A 6,501-nucleotide genomic window follows, 5' to 3' on the forward strand; every position below is an offset into this window, starting at 1 on the left:
TGTGTGTGTGTGTGTGTGTGTGTGTGTGTGTCCTTGTTTATACTACTTTGTGAGGCCCATTTTTCCAACTTATACTGCATTGTGAGGACCAACTGCTCCTTATGGGGCCCAAAGCCCCAGCCCCATAAGGAGAAGTCCCGTTGGTGGGTTAGGGGCTAGGTTTAGGACTAAGGTGTGAATTGAGGATGTGTTAGGTTTAGGGTTAGGTATGTACTGGTAATGGTTAGGTTATGGATAAAGGTCATGGTTAGGCTATAGAAATGAATGAAAAATTAATGGAAGTCAATGCAAAGGCCCCATAAAGATAGCAAAACAAACCTGTGTGTGCGTGTATGTGTGTGTGTATTTTGAAATTATAGCCCCCCTGGAGAAAACTCCACAAGCCGCCACTGGCACAGTGACTACTTTTGTCTTTTTAAACAGGCAGATTGACGGATTACGTGTTTGAAGACGTGTGATGCTGATTTCAGGACACAGCTGAACATGTCTCTATGGTCAAAATGATTTTCAATCTTTTCTAGTGTACCATACTTTACTTCAAGACCAGTTTCATTGGACAACTAAATAACTTTAGGAGTTACCGATAACTTCATTCAAGATAGCTGCCAGATAATTAACCTTAGCAAATACAAAAATTGACACAACTCAGTCAGATTTACAAATACTAACTTAAAATTTGTTGTGGTAGTAGCTGGGAGCCATTTATGACATATAAAACAATTTATAACTGATTGTGTTATTAAAACTTTGGAACGCAATGCTGTGGGCAAATGCAACTTTTATTTCTTAACTGAATTTATGGCATCTTGAGGATTTTTAGCCTGAGTTGTGTCTCTTTGGAAGACTGAAGTAAAAATCTGCCTTTTTAATTTCAATCCTTCCATTGGTTTACCAGCTGGCTGTTATTTTTGTGTGTCTGCTCAAGATCAAAGTTGTAGGACAAAATAAAAGAAAGGAGATGAGAAAACGTTAAATTGTGACCAAAAAAATCATGTTATTGTGCATGTTACGGTCAGAAATAATTTGTACATTCCATAAAGATATGACATGAGAATCATTAAATCGAGTTTTAGATCAATGTTCATTTGGACATGCCTTTACACACAAACACACAGAGAAAAATGACTGCAGAGTTTCAGTACTTACTAGCAGGGTGCAGCAGAGACAGAGACAGGGTGGATTTAGACAAAGAGAGCGCTTGAAGGAGAGATCGGCTGTGGCTGACATTGTGGAGAACTCCATCTACAGGGCACAGTGGACAGAGCGCTGCTAGCACATTATCTACAGAAGGTGCAACTATCAGTCACATCCAGGCCCAGAGCTGCTAAATGGAGCTTAAAGTCTTTTCATGCAGTTCTGTTACTGTCATTATAAAAAGAAAGAGAGAAAAGATCAACTAGAGCAAGAAGTGAATAATTTTACATATTCTGATGAAAATATTTGTTTAGTCTTTTAGATAAAAACTATTTCAGTTTCTAAACAATTGTTAAAAAACTAGAGAACAAAACCAGCTGGTCTGACTCAGTTCAAAGTGATTAAATTTGGAAAACACAGGAATAACATTTTAAGACCAAAAGGTAGCATACCTTAACAGCTTTTTTGCTTTAAACAATATTTATTTGCAAATAAACTTACTGACAGAAACATTCAGCACCCAGACCGAGTGGAGGAAATAAAATGAAACTGCACGTGTCATGTGACTGATTGTTAAGATGGACTGTACTTATATAGCACCTTTCCATCTTATCAAGACACTTTACAGCACAATCTGTGCCCTCACATACCTCCATGCACACATTCATCAGCACTCTACTGTGTCTCTGCAAGACTAATCGGTGCTTTAGATCACATTCAGTTCAATTCAGTTTATTTATAAAGCTCCAAGGCACAACAGACGTCATCTGAACAGAAGCATTCATATATAAAAACAAGTTAAACAGTCATACACTGATGGGACACACATCAGAGGCAATGAGGGGTTCCCTGTCTTGCCCAGGGACACCTCAGCACGTGACTGCTGGTGGAATTGAACCCCCAACTTGCCCATTGGAGGACGACGGCTCTAACCATTCAGCCACAGCTGTCCAATAGATCTACTTTAAAAACTACGTTTTACATTAATAGAAATGTTTTTTAATCTGTCGTTTTTCTTATCAGCTCTGCAAGATAAACACAGAACACAACTAAACTTCATCAGATCATTTTATTTATGGTTTAAACTGTTGTGCTTTTTGAACAGATACAAATTCTTCGCTGTATTGCTCTTTGTAAAGTAACGTTGAGAGCCTGACAAGCCGATGTAAGTTGGGTTAACAGCTTCAGTAGCAGCCTGCAGTAGGATGTTAATTTCACCTTCTAACATAACTCTTGTAGCTTGTTGCAAACATTTGTTTAAAAACAGTGTTACCCTAAAAACAGCCATGTCACTCCTCTATTTGGCAGAGCGGCTGAGGATAAAATGTACAACTAACCAGTGATGTAAAATATTACTTCTAACCTACAAAGCTCTCAACAACCTGGCTCCATCTTATATTACAGATCTTATTGTTCCATTTGTTCCTAACAGAGCACTTCGCTCTCAGACTGCAGGTTTACTTGTGGTTCTTAGTTTCCAAAAGCAGAAAGGGAGGAAGATCTTTCAGTTCTCAGGCTCCTCTCTTGTGGAACCAACATCGAGTTTTTGTCCGTGAGGCTGACACATTGTCCAGTTTTAAGACTGGACTTACGACTTTCATTTTTGATAAATCCTATAGTTAGGGTTGGCTTGTTATGCTGCCTTAAGCTAATGGAGGACACACTAACCTCATTTCTTAAAATTAATAGTTTTCATTTGATACTATTTCTGTCTTAACATGTGATTCTTGACCTGCCATTGTGTATCTGTTCCTACCAAACACAGCTGGTCAAAGCAGATGGCCGCTTGTCCTGATCCTGTTTCTGCTAAAGGTTTCTTTCACGAGGGAAGAAACAGTGCCCTGAGACAACTTTTGTTGTGACTTGGAACTTTATAAATAAACCGAATTGAATGGACATCATATATTTTAACAAGCATAAAAGAATAGGTGAATTCCACCCTCAGACATTGTAAATGGACTGTACTTATACAGCACCTTTCTATCTTATTAAGATACTCAAAGTGCTTTACACTACAATCTGTGTCTCATTTACCCATTCATACAGCACTCTACTAGCTCTCTACAAAGACTAATCAGTACTTTATCACATTCATACACTGATGACACTTGGGCATGTGACTGCTGGTGGATCCAAACCCCCGAGAACAACTGCTCTAACCACTCAGCCACAGCTGCCCCCTCCCACAGCTTGTGTTGGATGTAACTGGGACCCTGAGTACACAGTTTCGTTCCACCTCATGTACCACATGTGATGTGAATGACAATAAAGAACCTTGGATCCTTGTGTGAGTTTCATTAGTCCTAACATTGCCACTGTAACGTTTGTATGCTCCACAGGCAGCTGCATGATCCGACCACCCGGCTTCATGCAAACCACAATGTGAGCCAGATCAGACTCCATCAGATCCTGGTGAAGAAGCTGCTAATCTTCTGCATCTACTGACCTTCATCAGAGCCTCCAGCAACTAGCTTACTCCTTACTCATGAAGTCACAACTTATGTCCTCTGCTCCTCCATTCTAGACATGGAGCTTCTTGTAAATAAATTGTTTATAGGCCCATTACCAGTCTGAATGTGGATGACATTGCGTACTACTGGGTGCTGAACAGTTTTTGTCAGTGATTGCAGAAAATATTAGTGGTGAGGCTATAGCTTAGAATTGTCAGATGTGATGTAACTCCATTAGAAAGGAAAAAATCCAGTGAAATGAGGAATAAATCTTGTTAGTTATGTGCTTGACTGAAGTTTTCTTGATGATACAGGTGTGAGTTTGACCGACCGTGGCTGATTTCTGATGTGTGGTTGTCCCGAGGATGACGTGCGGCAAGGAAGCTGATCTTTGGATATGAGTAGGAGTAGGAGCGCAAACGAACGCCCTCTTCACTCAGGTCCTACATAACAAAAAATAAATTGAATCAATGCAAAAACATAAGATTAGGCGAAATATGATATGAGTATTTACTTTTGAGACGGGTTCACATATTGAGGCAGACTGGCTGCGAGTGCAGGCGAGATCAGGAGCTGCTCGAGCCTTTTCCCTTCTGTCTTCACTTCTCCGAACGTCTGACAGGAGCGGGGAAAGAGGAGACTGTGGGTCCGTTCTCTCATCCTCACTGTCCACTTCCACATCCACCAGACTGAGATTTAAAAACAAAATCACTAGTCAAATGTGCTCATGGACACATGGACCCCCCCTTCTTCAAAATGTCCTACCTGAGGTCGCAGGTTTCTATCGTTGGACTGTCTCTCTGATTGTTCTGCTCAGCGGGGTGAGGACAATCCAATCTTGAGTGATCACCAGATGAGAGGGGGAGGGAGCATGGTACTGAGTCTCTTAAATGGGGTGGAGGGGTGTCAGTGGCATTAAAAAGATCTTCTGTGTCCCATAAGGTGCCATCAGTCCCTGTGCTGTCCCTGGTCACACCACCAACCCTGAACTGAACGTCATAAGCCTGAAAGATCGAGAGCAGCAACATGTTCAGTAAGCAGCAAAATAAGTTTACTATAAATGTATAGAAAAAAGATATTTGACCTGCGTCTGCTGATCACTGCTGTTCATCAAGAACATCAAAGCATTGGTTTCCTGCTGGTTGAACTGGTTCTGAACTTCATTAGTCTGCATGAGATGCTCATTTACTGGAAAGAATGAGTAAATCCTCATGTTATTTGCAGAATAGTTATCCCCCGCCATCGTAAGGTGAAAGCTGGGTGATAATCTTTCCGTGTGCAAACCTCACGTGACAATCATTGAACACCGATCATCTAAACATGTCAGAACAGCAGTTTACTTAATCCTCCCCTGCTTCTTCCCGGTAGTTCAGAATTTTAGTTTCACCACAATGCATTCATCTTTCTGTGCTCAAATGTCAAGGCTTATGGAGAAGAAAGGAAAATGTGAGGAGCTACTGCATTCCTACTCCCATTTGACCTTTAAAGGTTTGTTTTCAAACTTCCACAAATCATCGTCAGCAGCAAGCTGTCTGTTGTTGTGAAAGAGAAAAAGGTGGATTATTGGCTCGCACTGAGTCATCCCTCTTAGCTGTATCTGCTCAATGTTCATGCACAACCGGTCTTTGTAATATGACATGCACGGTTCGGTTATAAATCCTAAAACCCATGATTGACCTATCTCAATAATCCTACAGTGGTAAATATTATTTTACATGACTGAAAGGCTGATCATCACAAAATTTTTCTCAAAGGTAAAAGGCAAATCGACTCTTGATAGGTTTCACAATGTAAAAATAAAATAAAATAAAACAAATGCCGCTGCTGTATTGTTAAGGGTTTTCTTATTAATCATGTTTTAGAATGCAATGGGATTGCACATGTCAAAACATGTTGTGTTTCATGAGATATTTTGCTGACAGACAGACTTGACTCCAAACAGTTAATAGCAATATTTTCAACAAAAATCTTGCCCTATCTTTTAGCACAGTATGAATTGGGAATCAGTCTCAGCTACTACCACACCATTTACCTTGTGCTTAGAAAACTTTAACTTTCAGCTATTGATGTGCTAACTTCAGGCTTTAGCTACTGCTATGCTGGTTTAAGGCTTTAGTGACTAGTTTGTAAATTTCAGCTTTATTGGCTACTGTTTTAGCTTTTAGATAAGGTTTTGCTTATTTTAGCTTTGTATGAATTTTACTTTTTAGCTACAGTTTAACAAATGTTGCTTTTAGCTATGGTTTTGTTAACATTTAGTTACTGTTCTGTTGTGACATTTAGCTACTGTAGATACATTTTATGAGAAATTTTTGTTTGTTTGTTTATTCTACTTATTTTAGCTTGTTGAATTTGCTATTACTAAATTATACTTATTAGTAGTAGTAGTAGTGATACTGAGTATATCCAGTGGTAATAAACACGCTTTACTACTAACTGTGGTAAGATGAAGAGGACGTGATGATGAAGCATATTTTGAGTTCATAAAATCAGTCATGAAGATCTTGTATGAACCTGAAGCAGTAGATGGAAACTATTGTGAAAATCTTGGTAACAAAAAAATATATATACATATATGTATATATACATACAGTATATGTTTATATACATATATGTTTATATACATATATGTTTATATATATATATATATATATATATATATATATATATATATATATATATATATGTACATATATATATGTATGTATATATATATATATATGTGTGTGTAATTATTTGTATTCATGTATGTAAATATATATGTATGTATATGTATATATACATATATATATATGCATATATGTATATATACATACATACACAAATACATTTATATATTTATATACATATCTATATATGTATATATATACATATATACACATATACATATATTTATATATACACATATACATATATT

General features: G+C 37.9%; 1 protein-coding gene and 1 long non-coding RNA gene across 2 annotated transcripts in view; one reads left to right on the plus strand and one right to left on the minus strand.

The window, feature by feature from the left end:
* arhgef28a (Rho guanine nucleotide exchange factor (GEF) 28a) overlaps positions 1–6,501 on the plus strand; it is a gene marked incomplete at its 3' end in the record, with an annotated part of 35,996 nt that overhangs the window by 24,755 nt on the left and 4,740 nt on the right.
* LOC119424702 lies at positions 3,922–4,468 on the minus strand. The gene is made up of 3 exons (XR_005187527.1): positions 4,350–4,468; positions 4,099–4,273; positions 3,922–4,027 (listed from the first exon to the last, which is right to left on the minus strand). It is a non-coding gene; the product is annotated as an uncharacterized LOC119424702 (long non-coding RNA).

This window comes from Nematolebias whitei, chromosome 18, assembly GCF_014905685.2.
Source record: "Nematolebias whitei isolate Nwh7 chromosome 18, NemWhi1, whole genome shotgun sequence".
Taxonomy (NCBI): domain Eukaryota; kingdom Metazoa; phylum Chordata; class Actinopteri; order Cyprinodontiformes; family Rivulidae; genus Nematolebias; species Nematolebias whitei.